This window comes from Pelophylax lessonae (genome assembly GCF_965119305.1).
Source record: "Pelophylax lessonae genome assembly, chromosome: 1".
Taxonomy (NCBI): Eukaryota; Metazoa; Chordata; class Amphibia; order Anura; family Ranidae; genus Pelophylax; species Pelophylax lessonae.
This window is the reverse complement of record NC_138768.1, coordinates 461,691,025-461,705,386: the sequence shown is the minus strand read 5'-3', so window position 1 is coordinate 461,705,386 and position 14,362 is coordinate 461,691,025. Positions and strand designations below refer to the sequence as shown.

The 14,362-nt window shown below is 42.8% G+C and overlaps 1 protein-coding gene across 5 annotated transcripts in view; it reads left to right on the top strand.

Annotated features, from left to right (window-relative positions):
- Window positions 1-14,362, top strand: part of FCHO1 (FCH and mu domain containing endocytic adaptor 1) — a 507,107-nt gene that overhangs the window by 3,945 nt on the left and 488,800 nt on the right. For 3 of the 5 annotated variants that reach the window (XM_082267054.1, XM_082267048.1, XM_082267051.1), the window contains exon 2: window positions 3,899-3,961. The gene's annotated coding sequence lies outside the window, so the exon portion shown is untranslated. Of the gene's footprint in view, window positions 1-933; window positions 954-3,898; window positions 3,962-14,362 lie in introns of those variants that run through there. The other 2 variants (XM_082267049.1, XM_082267050.1) reach the window with 2 other exon arrangements.

Genomic DNA, 14,362 nt, shown 5'->3' with positions numbered 1-14,362 from the left:
CGTTTGAACGCGTCTGAATGCGATTACCCGCGTTTAGCTTTCGGGTTTTTTTCCATTTTAAAGGGGAATAATTTTTTTGACCTCTAGGAAGGGTTCTAAACGCAAACCCCGCTAAACGCCCGCTAAACGCAGGTACAAACGCGACCGAACGGACGTTTCAAACGTCCTAAAAATTTCCAGCATTCAAAGGGACTTTTAACAACGTCCCGTGTACATGGAGCCTAAGTGCAGAGTGGATTTGCCTTTAGTAAATAAACCCCATGGTCAGGTTGCCTGGACCCTAAAATGCCTCTCTTCCAGTATTACAACACAGCAGGGAGCAGCTGGCAGCTTTCCCAGTCATACCGGGGTTGGAAAGGCTAACTGCTCAGGTTCAGGATAAGGGGCATTCAGCAGGATGCCCAAGGGACATGGCCCAGTGCCTGGGCTGAAAATGCCTTTAGCCCATTATTACAATACATCTGTGAGCAACTTTCCCAACCATACAGGGTGTGGAGGGGGTAAGGGGCATTCAACAAGATGCAAAAGAAATGCCCGGACCAATAAATGCCTCTCTCCCATCATTACAACACAGCAGATGTACTGTAGCTGCCAGCTTCCCAGCCCTACAGGATGGAGGGTAACTGTTTCAAGGTTTAGGATGTGGGGCATTCCACAGGATGCATGGGCGACAGGAATTGGGTTCATATGCCATTATTAAGAATTTTGCCTTCTGTTAGCATGGAGGATACTGCTTTCATTACAAGTAGTATTGTTTGTGGACAAGCTTGTATTCATAATGCATGCAGATGGCCATACGATGTTGTATCAGTTTTCAGTGGAGTTGAATGTGTCTGGTATGTTATCTAATGATATGCACTTAGCCATGTGACTTGCACAGCAGTCACAGTGTAGGCAGCCTCCCCCTCACCATCCATAGCACAAGCACACAGAAGACAGATTCACATCCTCAGGTAAGAACGGTTTTGTTTTTTATTTTGTTAAATATCAATACGGTATGAAGAATAGGAAGGATGTAACGAGTGTATGGTGGTCTCCTGTGTGATACATTGTGGATCTGACCTGTCACATGCAAAGTACATTATGCACAGTGAGTTGAGGAAGGATATAATTCAGATGATGTCTTAAGGGTTATGTAGCAATTGACTAAGTAAAACCAGAAACTGCACAAATGACAGTTTTAGGTATGCACTGTAACTTAGTCTTAAGGTACAGCAAGACTACTACATAGAGGCATGATCGTAAGTACCTTCACACATGCACATTAACATGGCAGATGTCTCGTCAAGAATGACTGCCTCTCCCTAAACCGTCAGAGGCTCAGTGTGATCGTTTCTGTGTTTCAGATGATGATCTGTGTCGATACATTTTTTTTTTTTTTTTAATAGAAAGTTGGAGCATGCTTAATTAACACCTTCCTATCCTTTTCTCTGGCTTTTTTATAACCTCTGTGTGTGCTAACCAGTACATCCAACTGTTGGCTGCGATTTTTAGCTTTCCCTAAGAGGTCTTAGACAGGCAGATTCCCACCCCTCGTTATCCCAGTGATGGCTAAATTGGTCAAGAAACAGGCTTTATATGGGCACCCTAAGGGGACATAGAATAATTGGTGGGTAATACTTACAAGCCTAGACTTGGTGTTGAGATTTTTTAAAGGTTAGTCTGCATTCTTGGTTACTCCCCATGCCTGTATAAGTATGCTGATGAATATGTTGGAAAATGAATTTCATTGAAAGATGCAAACGTGCTAATTTTAGAGAAAAAAAAAAATAGAATCGAGTTGCCTTGGGAATTCCAGAAACTCATCAAGATGGCTGTCACAGCCTAGGTTTCTATTCAGTGCTGTTTGACTTGTAAAGGTGGTGCTGGTTCCGAGGCAGAGCACAGGAGGGATTTGTCTTCCTCCAGAAATAGCACTGCTTGTGCAAGTTGGACAGTCCCCAGTGTCGAGTGGGAGAGCTGGCTGTAACAATTAACAGACCTTCTTGGACAATACTGCTGTTACTGCTTTGACTGTTTTTTATCTATGAATAGAAATATGATGTTCTAGTGTTTGAGTTGTATGTTAAATTGCATTTTAAAGGTACCTTCTATATGTTTGCTTACTTAAATATTGTTATTGAGATGGATATTGCGGTTTTTGGTAGACACTGTGAGTTAAATCTCCTTCAGCTTTAAACACTCTGGTGTAATTTACCACCACTGGAATTTCTGGCTCAGCTTTCCCCCCTGAGGTCATTTGAGAGCCAAACAAAGGTAACATGGCTTAGGGTAATGCCTCGTACACACGCAACGATTATCGGCCGACCGATCGTCCGACTTTTGTCCAGAGTGGTGTTTTGTTAGTTGGAATGTGCCTAGACTGCACACAAATTTTCTCGGCCAACAAAAATCTACTTCAGAAGTGATGTCATGTGCTGGTTTACTTTCCGTGTGTTTTTTCTTCTCTGAGCATGCCCAGTCTTGCTCATCACATTTTTGTCTGCCGAAATCTGTACTGACTGACCGAAAATCGGCTGTTGTGTTGACGGGCAACAAAAATTTTATAGCATGCACACCAGATTTTATTCAGCCGAAAAGTCAGGGTCGGTTGTCGAAAGCATCACACTAACAAACTGAAAATCGGCCGATCAGACGTTGGCCGAAAATTTCCGGCCAAAAATCGAAGCGTGTGTATGAGGCATAAGGCAGACCATACATGGCGCAAACTTCTTTCCCGTGCAAATTTCTTTCCCGTGACTACGGGTTGTAGGAAAGAAATTTGCACGATTCCCCCATCAACACAGACAGTGCTGACAGGGAATCGGCATTTGTGTTCTCCTGCCAGGGGGGTGAGGAAGGGTGAGGGAAGCCATCCTTGCTGGTAGAAGACAGTGATAATCGCAAGAGAATCCAACAGCTTGGCTGTACCCAAGCTGATCAATCTATCACCTTGGTACATTTAGCCGGCCCAATAAAGGTTGGAATCTTGGCCGGTTTCTGCTGAACTGGCTGAGATTCGAACTGTGTATGGCCAGCCTAAAAGGAAACACTCCCAGGCCTAGTCTCCAAAGTCATAAGTAGGTGACAGGTGTAATAACCCAGTTTTGCCCACCCAAACTGTAAGGCCCAATTAACACGGGTGGATAGTTTTCTATGTTCAGAGGTGGCTAAACGCAGCTGCACTCTGCCATGGCCACATACAACCTGGTCCATTAGCTGTGCTCAGTTAGGCCAGCCAAAGGTGGAGCGATTTTGTTTGATTTTCTTTTCTGCAACCACGGATCTCTCATGTGGAGCTATTGTGTTCTCCTGGCGTAAAGGGGAGGCGGTGGGTAGGGGACGATGACATACAGTTCTGGTAGCCGGCCAAGAGAACACACAGTGATTATTGCTAGCAGCTATGGCTGCTAGCAATAATTGCATGAGAAATCTGTTGGGCTGGCTGTACCCAAGTTGATTGATCAATCGATCAACTTGTGTGCAACCAGCCTTGCCCATACATGGTTTGAATCTCCTCCGGTTCCTGCTGAACTGCCCAAAATTCAAACTCTGTGTGGCTACAAACTTCACAGAAGCGCTGTCACAAGGGGGGGGGGGGGTCAAAAGTTCCAACTACTGTACAGAGAACAATTATGACAGCATACACATTATAGTTTTAACACAGATGTTTAGTGTGAATGTAATAACGTGTATTTGTATTGTAAGGTACATCTAGATGAAAAATGATAGCAACCGCTGTGAGCAGTCATTTTAGAAACCTCATGAAAGGCTATTTTTGAATCCTATGTGAAAAAATAGATGTCATATTGATGATAAACTTATATTTCAGTTACTCTATGGCAGCCATATGAAGTAACAATGACTTCCATATCAGCTGCTAGTGAGTGAAACCTAAACCTGTGGTATCTCCTTACAGTGATAACCCTTTCTCCCCTGTCACTAGAGGATGTTGAAGAGGGAGCAACAGAACCTGGGTGCTGTGAGTACTAGTCTGTCTGCAAATTTCTTTATGGTAGAATTCATGTGCAGTCATATTTTCATCATCTCTCAACGTGATGAGGGTTTCAGTAGTCACTGTTTCACATTGTTTAACAGGGTTGATCCTCTTTATTTAAAATAATATTATAAATTACACCCACAGATTAATAAGCCTGCATTCATTAACGGCAAAATGTTCCAAAATGTTTTATCAACTGCAAAATGTTCCTCCTCCTACTGTCCTTTTTATGTTTTCTTGGAGGTCGAAGTTCTCTCATATGATGAACACCACTTTTGGAATGGGTGAGCTGCAACATCTCTATAACCTGCAATGGCTTTGCTGATGAGTTTAGAGACCACCAGTAGGGATTTCTAGAAGGGGAAGACTCTCTTGTTTTGTTTCTTTTTTCACAGAAAGGTCTTAAAGCGGAGTTCCACCCTGGGAAATTTTTTTTTAATAAAAATACCCCCGGGACAGTCAGGGCTAGTGCATTCCACAATGGCTAGCCTCTGATCTGTCCCGGGTTCCACTTACCTTTTAGAAGAAATACTTACCTTGAAAATGTCTTGTCCAGCGCTGCCATCTCAGGTGTGGGCAGCTTGAAGCCAGCGCGATCCTCTTCTGTGTCCTCTTCCGTCTTCTTCGGTCCCACGATGCACTGCACCGGCCCCGCCGTCACTTCCGGTTCCGCAGCGTCATCCCTGCACAGCTTCTGGGCATGCCCAGAAGCTGTTTAGCAAGGTATGACAGCGCCTGCACCGGAACTGACGTCGGGGCCGTTGCAGGCGCATTGATTCCTGGGAGCGATGACGTTCAGCTCCCAGGAATCATTGCAAAGCCAGGAAGTGACGAATCGCCGTGGCCGCCGAGGGGAGGAAGAGGAAGTAAGGTGAGTATATTTTCTTCTAAACCAGGTAAGTAAAAAAAAAAAAAAGAAAATTGCGATTATCCATTTGTTTTTCAGGTGACCCCGGGCATGAAGATGGAGGTAAGTTTAATTTTAGGGTGGAACTCCGCTTTAACCACTTGAGCTCTGGAAGATTTTACCCCCTTTGTGAGCAGGCCATTTTAACTGGTAATTGTGCGGTCATGCAATGCTATACCCAGGCGAAATTTATATCATTTCTTTCACACAAAATAGAGCTTTCTTTTAGTGGTATTTAATCACTTCTGGGCTTTTTATTTTTTGTGATATAAACTAAAAAAGACCAACATTTAAAAAAAACAATATTTTTTTATTTCTGCTATAAAATATATCCAATGAAAAAAAAAATCAAATTTCTTTATACATTTAGGCCAAAATGTATTCTGCTGCATGTTTTTTGATTTAAAAAAAAAAAAAAAATCCCAATACAGGTGGTCCCTGGGTTACAAACGACTCCTACTTACAAACGAAGAGAGACAACAGGAAGTGAAGAGAAATCTATCCATAGGAAGGGAAATTCACTCCTGTAAGAGTTCTCATAGGAAAAAGGTGTCTCCGCTGAAGCTTTATCACCAATTCTTGTTTCCACAACAACCCAAACTTTTCAAAATTCAGTTGTCATAGGGACAGAAAGTGAGGTGAAATCTTCTGAACAGGGGTAGAGACAGCAAAACAAATGGTACAGTGGTGTTAACCATTTCCTATGCTATCCAAAAAACTTAAAAATAATTATTTTGGCTGGAGCTACACTTAAAAAATGTACTTGTTCTGACTTACAAACAAATTCAACTTAATAACAAACCTACAGTCCCTGTAAGTGCAGGGCTTCAATCAGGATGTTTGGCCCAGCCCAGGGTCCAAGATCTACAAAAAGTGGGGAACAAAAATGAAACAAAAAAAACTGCTCAAGGTATTTAAACAGAATGCCACGAGTTAGTGTTTTTTATTCATAACTACATTGGTTCTCCTTGGCTTGATGTAAGTATTCATATGTGATTTCCAGAGGACCACTGGGAAAACTGAAAATCACTGTCGTAGACAGCGATAAAACAGTGATAGTGATAGCTTGCCCTCTTCATACTGACCACAGGGGGTCGCTCAGCACCGCTGCTATTCAGAAAATGCTTTGTATTTTTTTCAACTAATACAAGGTGCTTTCTGATTGTACAAGATACAAATTTTGATGTCTCGCTTCTCCATCTTGTCAAATCAGAGAATGTATGTATGTATGTATGTATGTATTAAAAAATAAATACAAGGCTTTCTCTGAAGGGCAGCGGTGCTGAGCAAGCAACCTCCTATTGTTAGAGTGCAGAGAGGAAGCCACTGTAACGCCTCCCCAGGAGATCACAGCTATCAGTGTAGCACAGACTATTGCAGTGATTTTCAGAATCCCCAGTGGCCCTCCAGATATCGCTTATAGATACTTACATCAAGTCATGCTGGACCAATGTAAGTATGGAATAAAGATATATCCCAGAGTGTTGCTGAAAACTTCTCCTTTGGAGAGAAAAAAAAAATAAAGACAATGTTTTCAGGTATCAAGTGCAGGCACCTAGAAGTGACTGTATATACCTGCAGCAGCCACCAAAACATTTCTGTATTGGTTGAATCTTAGGCAAAACTTTGCTACTTCTGATAGCACCAAAGCTCGCCTGTCACATTTTGCCTTCTACTTATTTTGGCCATTGAGGCTGCACATCCTAGTGATGGGCCATTAGGAGTGTGTGGGTGCAGGATTTGACAGTAAGCTTTGACACTACCTAAAAGTGTTTGGAGCTTTGCCTGTTGGAACAACCCCTAATTCAGTTATCAATGAAGAAAAAAAGCATCTAAAAGGCGCTGGGACTTTGTATGATGTGAGTCATACAAAGTCAGGGCTTGACAAATCCCAGGTGCCATAGGGACAAAAAATTGTGTCTTAGTGCCTGGTCTGCCACCAAATTGCTTTCACGCATGCCCCCATGCTATGTATCCTGGGCTTTACTTGCCCATCTGTGGGCCCGGGATCGACATAGTGGGTGCCGCCGGGTAGAGGGGAGGGAGGAGAGTGGACACACACGTGTATGACGTCACTTCCATTTCTTCGTTGACAGTTTTCCTGGCCATCAAGACCGGGAAAGAATGTAATGCAGCGTGATGTGCATTGCATTACATTTAGTGGTGCACAATGGAGATATGCAGGGTCTTTTAGACCCTGGATGTCTCATTAACCACTTTAATACAGGGCACTTCCCGCACAGGCCAATTTTCCCCTTTTTAGCGCTGTTGCATTTTGAATGACAATTGTGCGGTCATGCAACACTGTACCTACACCAAATTTATGTCATTTTCCCCCCACAAATAGAGCTTTCTTTTGGTGGTATTTGATCACCTCTGGGTTTTTTCCTTTTTGCTAAACAAATAAAAAAAGACCGAAAAGTTTGAAAAAAAAAAAGAAAAGTTTTTTTGTTTATGTTATACAATTTTGTAAATAAATACGTTTTTTTCCTGCACTGATGAGACTGCACTGACAGGCACTGATGGGGTGGCACTGATGGGATGGCACTGATAGGCGGCACTGATAGGCACTGATAGGTAGCACTGCTGGGCACTGATAGGCGGCATTGATGGACACTGATAGGTGGCACTGATGGGCACTGATAGGTGGCACTGACGGGCACTAATGGGCACTGATAGGCGGCACTGATGGGCGGCTTTGATCGGCACTGACGGGCGGCACTGATAGGCGGCACCGGTGGGCAATAATGGGCACTGGTGGGCGACACTAAAGGATGGCAATGATGGGCACTTGTGGGCAGCACTGATAGGGAGGGCACTGGTGGGCAGCACTGATGGGGAGGGCAATGGGGGGCTCCCTGAGCCCTGATTGCCATCCCTGGTGGGCATCCCTGGGGTCATAGTGGGCATCCCTGGGGTCATAGTGGGCATCCCTGGTGGATCTAGTGGCATCCCCCCCGAGGGTCTGCACTGGTAATCAATGATCTGATTACCAGTGCCGACCCCCCCCCCCTGTCAGGGGAGCCGCTGATCGGCGCTCCTTTACTCGTGCCTGTCAGGCACGAACTAAGGAAAGCCGATCAACGGCTGTTCCTATTTACTATGTGACCAGCTGTGATTGGACACGGCTGATCACATGGTAAAGAGCCTCAGTCAGAGGCTCTTTACCGAGATCGGAGATGCAGGGTGTCAGACTGACACCTCACATCACCGATTGCCGCTCTGCGCGCCCCCGGGGGGCGCCCAGAGCTGTGTTATCCTGCCGCCGTCATATGACGTCCGGTCAGGATAACACAACCACATTCCCGCCGTCATTTGTCTATAGGGCGGGCGGGAAGTGGTTAAAGAGAACCTGTCACAAAAAAATGTTGTCCCTTATGCGACGTAAAAAAAAAAAAAAAAAAACATTGTAAAATAATAAAGTTACATCCAAGCACATGAAAGCCCCCCCCCCCCTCAAAAGACGGAGGCCCTCCCCACATATATGCATGTACAAACATAAATGCAGGCGTTGTGGCGCCTACACCTGAAAACATTGTTTGCGATACACATGCTACATTTCAAGTTGGAATAAGAGCAATAATTCTAGCACCAGACCTTATTCGTAAGGCTAAACTGATGACCTGTCCTATAGGGACTTTTTAAGTGTCTCCTATGGAAAATATTGGGTACTGAAATTTATTGCCATTTCAAAGGCGCATGTCAAACCTTAAATATGCGTGTAAGCTTTGTTACATCTAGCTCCTAACTTTTTGTAGCCAATATTTGAAGAGCTCTCTGGCTCAGGGTTAGGCTGCTCACAACAGACAAGTCTACCCAGCAGGTTACCGGAGAAAAAAAAAAAACATGCACAAATTAAAGGAGCGCCAGACCAAAGGATAAGTGTTCAAATAAATTTATTAGTTTGTATTAAAACAGCCAGTGCGTTTCAGGGGTCAAAGAAATGCCCCCTTCATCAAGGCTACAATATAATATAAATGTGACTGATAAAGTTATGAATCTAACAATCATAGAGCATTATGGATAACCTACATATACATATGTGTACATATACGTACATCTAAAAAAAAAACCCAATACAGTACATAACATAAAAGGAACATCAAAACCCTACTTTAACAACCATTAATAAAAAATGTAAAGAAAATTGTGTCTAAAACTGGAAGGATGCATACTAAAAATTCTGCTCTGATCTAATAATAAAACTGCACATGGATACGAAAAAAATGCATATGGAGGCTATGCCAGAGAAATGCACATGGAAACTATTTTTGGACTAAACTGTGCTTCAAGTTCATTTTGGCTTTTTTTTTTTTGCCAAAACTCAACTACATAAAAGCCTATGTGTCCGTGCACACATACGCTTTTACAAGAGTTTACAAGCTGCAGTGGTTAGGGGTGGTTCAACCTCCCTCTTCTGAATGCAGAAGAATCACGTTCAGTATAGGTACATTTTGAGCGACGGACGAAAAATCGTGGTAAAATCGCAGCGAGATTTTGCCGCTGCCGGTGGTCAAGCTAGTCAATATGTACATGACCCCCTAAGTGCCGGTTCACACTAACGCGGCACGACTTCGGGGGCGACCTGTAAAAGTCCCGTGCACCGCGACCTCTGCGCGACTTGCACAGACTTCATATAATGAATGTCTATGCAAGTCGCCCTGAAGTAGTACAGGACCCTTTTTCTAAGTCGGAGCGACTTGTGTCGCTCCTATTAGAACCAGTCCTGTGGCACTGCATGGACCGCGAAGGACCGTGACTTGTCAGGCTGACAAGTCGCAGTAGTGTGAATGGAGCCTAAGACATGAAAGTGGCTTATACATACCTTCAATTAACCACTTCCCGACCACCCCACGCAGATTTGCTGCAGCAGGGCAGCTCTGCTGCGCATAATCATGTGATTATACGTGATTATGATCTACGTGATTATGTGCACGCAGTCTCTGCGGCGCGCGGGCACCGCCAGAGCTGCTCTCCCACTGTGATTAGACACAGCGGGAGGCAGACCGCGGGAGGAGCGGACTCGATCTCCGTGGCCTCCCGCGATCTTTGGCTAGACTGACAGGAGAGCCGTCTGGCATGTAAACAATGCAAGAGGGCTCTCCTGTCAGATAAGCAGGTAAAGATTGTGTGATTCTTCTAAGCTGAATAACCAATCTCTATGTGCCTCTGTTCAATCCATCCCCCCCACAGTTAGCACATCTAGGGAACACATGTAACCCCTTTAACACCCCTAGTATTAAACCCTTCCCTGCCAGTGTCATTTATACAGTAACAGTGCATATCATTTAGCACTGATCACTGTATTAATGTCACTGGTCCCCAAAAAGTGTCACTTATGCCTCGTTTCCACTGAGCGGAACGGTTCGGGTCGGTACAGTTTGGAAGGATTAGAACGGTCCGGTCTATTCAGGTGAGCGTTTCCACTGCAAGTCGGGCCACCAGGGACCATGCGGGGTTTACACCAAATGAGGTGTTTGTTTTGCTCTTTCATTTGACGTGAGCATTGATGGTTTCCTGTCCGCCAATCATTGGAATCTATCGTGTGACACCAGTAGCTCCGCCCTAACCGTACCGTACCATTTCCTATGGCCCTACATCTGAAGCAGGACCAGGAATGGTGCGGTTTGGTTCGGTTGTATGGGCCACTTTCATAATGGAAACACTCAAAATAGCGTACCGTACCGAACCGACCCGAACCGATCCGCTCAGTGGAAACGAGGCATTAGTGTCAGATTTGTCAGCCACGATGTTGCAGTCCCGATAAAAATCACTGACGCCGCCATTACGAATAGAAAAAAAAATAATAAAAAGTCCAAAAAACTATTCCGTAGTTTGTAAACACTATTTTTGTTTTTTCGCAAACCAATTATACGCTTTTTGGGATTTTTTTTTTAACCAAAAATATGTAGCAGAATACAAATTGGCCTAAACTGATAAAAAAATGTATATATTTTTTTAAGTTTTTTTTTTATTGGGAAAGTTTTATAGCAGAAAGGAAAAAATATTGTTTCCCCCCCCCCCCCCCAAAATTGTCGCTCTTGTTTATAGCGCAAAAACTAAAAACCGCAATGGTGCTCAAATACCACCAAAAGAAAGCTCTATTTGTGGGAAAAAAAGGACCTCAATTTTATTTGGGTACAGCATCGCACGACCGCGCAATTGTCAGTTAAACCAATGCAGCGCCAAATTTCAAAAAATGGCCTTGTTCTTAAGGGGTAAAACCTTCCGGAGCTGAAGTGGTTAAAATGAGTACTTTTAACATACTCAGAATAGAGCTTTCCTGTGTGGATCAGTCAATGGAAAATACATAGAAATGTATGTGAGAGCTGTAGTGACTAGTAGGGATGATCGAACTTTTCAAAAGTTCGGTTCGACCAGAACACCCCGAACTTCCCGAAAGTTCGGCCCGGATTTCAGAACCCCATTGAAATCAATGGGAACCGAACTTCTGTAATCAAAAAACACCATTTTGAAGCCCTAAAACCCAATAAATGCCCCTAAAAAGTGCCTAGGGTTCTGGGTCATGCCCCAGGGACTATTAATCACACAAAAAAAAAAAGTTCTTAATTGTCATTTTTGATAGAGAGCCAATTATTGAAAAAATTATTGAAAAAAAAAAATGAGATGTCCAGAACCAGAAAAAAAAAGTTTGTTTGTATTAGAATTAATATAGAACAGGTTAGTAGTTTCGCTACTTTTATACCCGGCTTTTTGTTGCAGGCGTTTAATTGGGCTTTTTTGAGGACATGGAGTCAGGCATGACATCAGAACTTCTGTGTAGGGGTATATATATACACACACACACATGTATGTATATATACACATACACATATATAGGTGTGAAAGTAGCAGAAACCTATGCTTGCGCTAATGAAATAATTATCAGGCATATGTCTCCGCTCCTATCACACCTATATATGTATATGTGTATAAATACATATAAGTGTGTGTGTGTATATATACCCCTATACAGAATTTCAGATGTTTTGCCTGCCTCCAAAGACGCCCAAAAAATGCCCAAAAAAAGCCTGCTGCAAAAACACACCTGGGCGTTTTTGTAGCTGGCGTTTTTTTGGGCGTCTTTGGAGGCAGGCATAACATCTGTACTTCTGTGTAGGGGTATATATACACACACACGTATGTATATATACAGTGGGTACGGAAAGTATTCAGACCCCTTTAAATTTTTCACTCTTTGTTATATTGCAGCCATTTGCTAAAATCATTTAAGTTCATTCTTCTTCCTCATGAATGTACACATAGCACCCAATACTGACAGAAAAACACAGAATTGTTGACATTGTTGCAGATTTATTAAAAAAGAAAAACTGAAATATCACATGGTCCTAAGTATTCAGACCCTTTGCTGTGACACTCATATATTTAACTCAGGTGCTTTCCATTTCTTCTGATCATCCTTGAGATGGTTCTACACCTTCATTTGAGTCCAGCTGTGTTTTATTATACTGATTGGACTTGATTAGGAAAGCCACACACCTGTCTATATAAGACCTTCCAGATCACAATGCATGTCAGAGCAAATGAGAATCATGAGGTCAAAGGAACTGCCTGAAGAGCTCAGAGACAGAATGGTGGCAAGGCACAGATCTGGCCAAGGTTACAAAAAGATTTCTGCTGCACTTAAGGTTCCTAAGAGCACAGTGGCCTCCATAATCCTCAAATAGAAGACGTTTGGGACGACCAGAACCCTTCCTAGAGCTGGCCGTCCGGCCAAACTGAGCTATCGGGGGAGAAGAGCCTTGGTGAGAGAGGTAAAGAAGAACCCAAAGATCACTGTGGCTGAGCTCCAGAGATGCAGTCAGGAGATGGGAGAAAGTTGTAGAAAGTCAACCATCACTGCAGCCCTCCACCAGTCGGGGCTTTATGGCAGAGTGGCCCGACGGAAGCCTCTCCTCAGTGTAAGACACATGAAAGCCCGCATGGAGTTTGCTAAAAAAACACCTGAAGGACTCCAAGATGGTGAGAAATAAGATTCTCTGGTCTGATGAGACCAAAATATAACTTTTTGGCCTTAATTCTAAGCGGTATGTGTGGAGAAAACCAGGCACTGCTCATCACCTGTCCAATACAGTCCCAACAGTGAAGCATGGTGGTGGCAGCATCATGCTGTGGGGGTGTTTTTCAGCTGCAGGGACAGGACGACTGGTTGCAATAGAGGGAAAGATGAATGCGGCCAAGTACAGGGATATCCTGGACAAAAACCTTCTCCAGAGTGCTCTGGACCTCAGACTGGGCCGAAGGTTTACCTTCCAACAAGACAATGACCCTAAGCACACAGCTAAAATAACGAAGGAGTGGCTTCACAACAACTCCGTGACTGTTCTTGAATGGCCCAGCCAGAGCCCTAACTTAAACCCAATTGAGCATCTCTGGAGAGACCTAAAAATGGCTGTCCACCAACGTTTACCATCCAACCTGACAGAACTGGAGAGGATCTGCAAGGAGGAATGGCAGAGGATCCCCAAATCCAGGTGTGAAAGACTTGTTGCATCTTTCCCAAAAAGACTCCTGGCTGTATTAGATCAAAAGGGAGCTTCTACTAAATACTGAGCAAAGGGTCTGAATACTTAGGACCATGTGATATTTCAGTTTTTCTTTTTTAATAAATCTGCAAAAATGTCAACAATTCTGTGTTTTTCTGTCAGTATGGGGTGCTATGTGTACATTCATGAGGAAGAAGAATGAACTTAAATGATTTTAGCAAATGGCTGCAATATAACAAAGAGTGAAAAATTTAAGGGGGTCTGAATACTTTCCGTACCCACTGTATGTGTGTGTGTATATATATATATATATATATATATATATATATATATATATATATATATATAATATATATACACATATATAGGTGTGAAAGTAGCAGAAACCTATGCTTGCGCTAATGAAATAATTAACAGGCATATGTCTCCGCTCCTATAACACCTATATGTGCGTATGTGTATAAATACATATAAGTGGGTGTGTGTATATATACCCCTATACAGAATTTCAGATGTTTTTACCTGCTTCCAAAGACCCCCCAAAAAATGCCCAAAAAAGCCTGCGCCAAAAAAAAAAAACATGCGTTGTTGCAGGTGTTTTTTTTTGGGCATTTTTTGGGTGTCTATGGAGGCAGGCATAACATCTGAACTTCTGTATAGGGGTATATATACACACACACTTATATGTATTTATACACATACACATATATAGGTGTTATAGCAGAGAAGCCATATGGGTATTATTTAATTAGCGCAAGCATAGGTTTCTGCTACTTTCACACCTATATATGTGTGTATATATACATATGTGTGTGTGTGTGTGTGTGTATATGTGTGTATATGTATGTATGTATGTATGTGTATATATATATATATATATATATATATATATATATATATATATATATATATATATATATATATATATATATATATATATATATATATATATATATATACCCCTACACA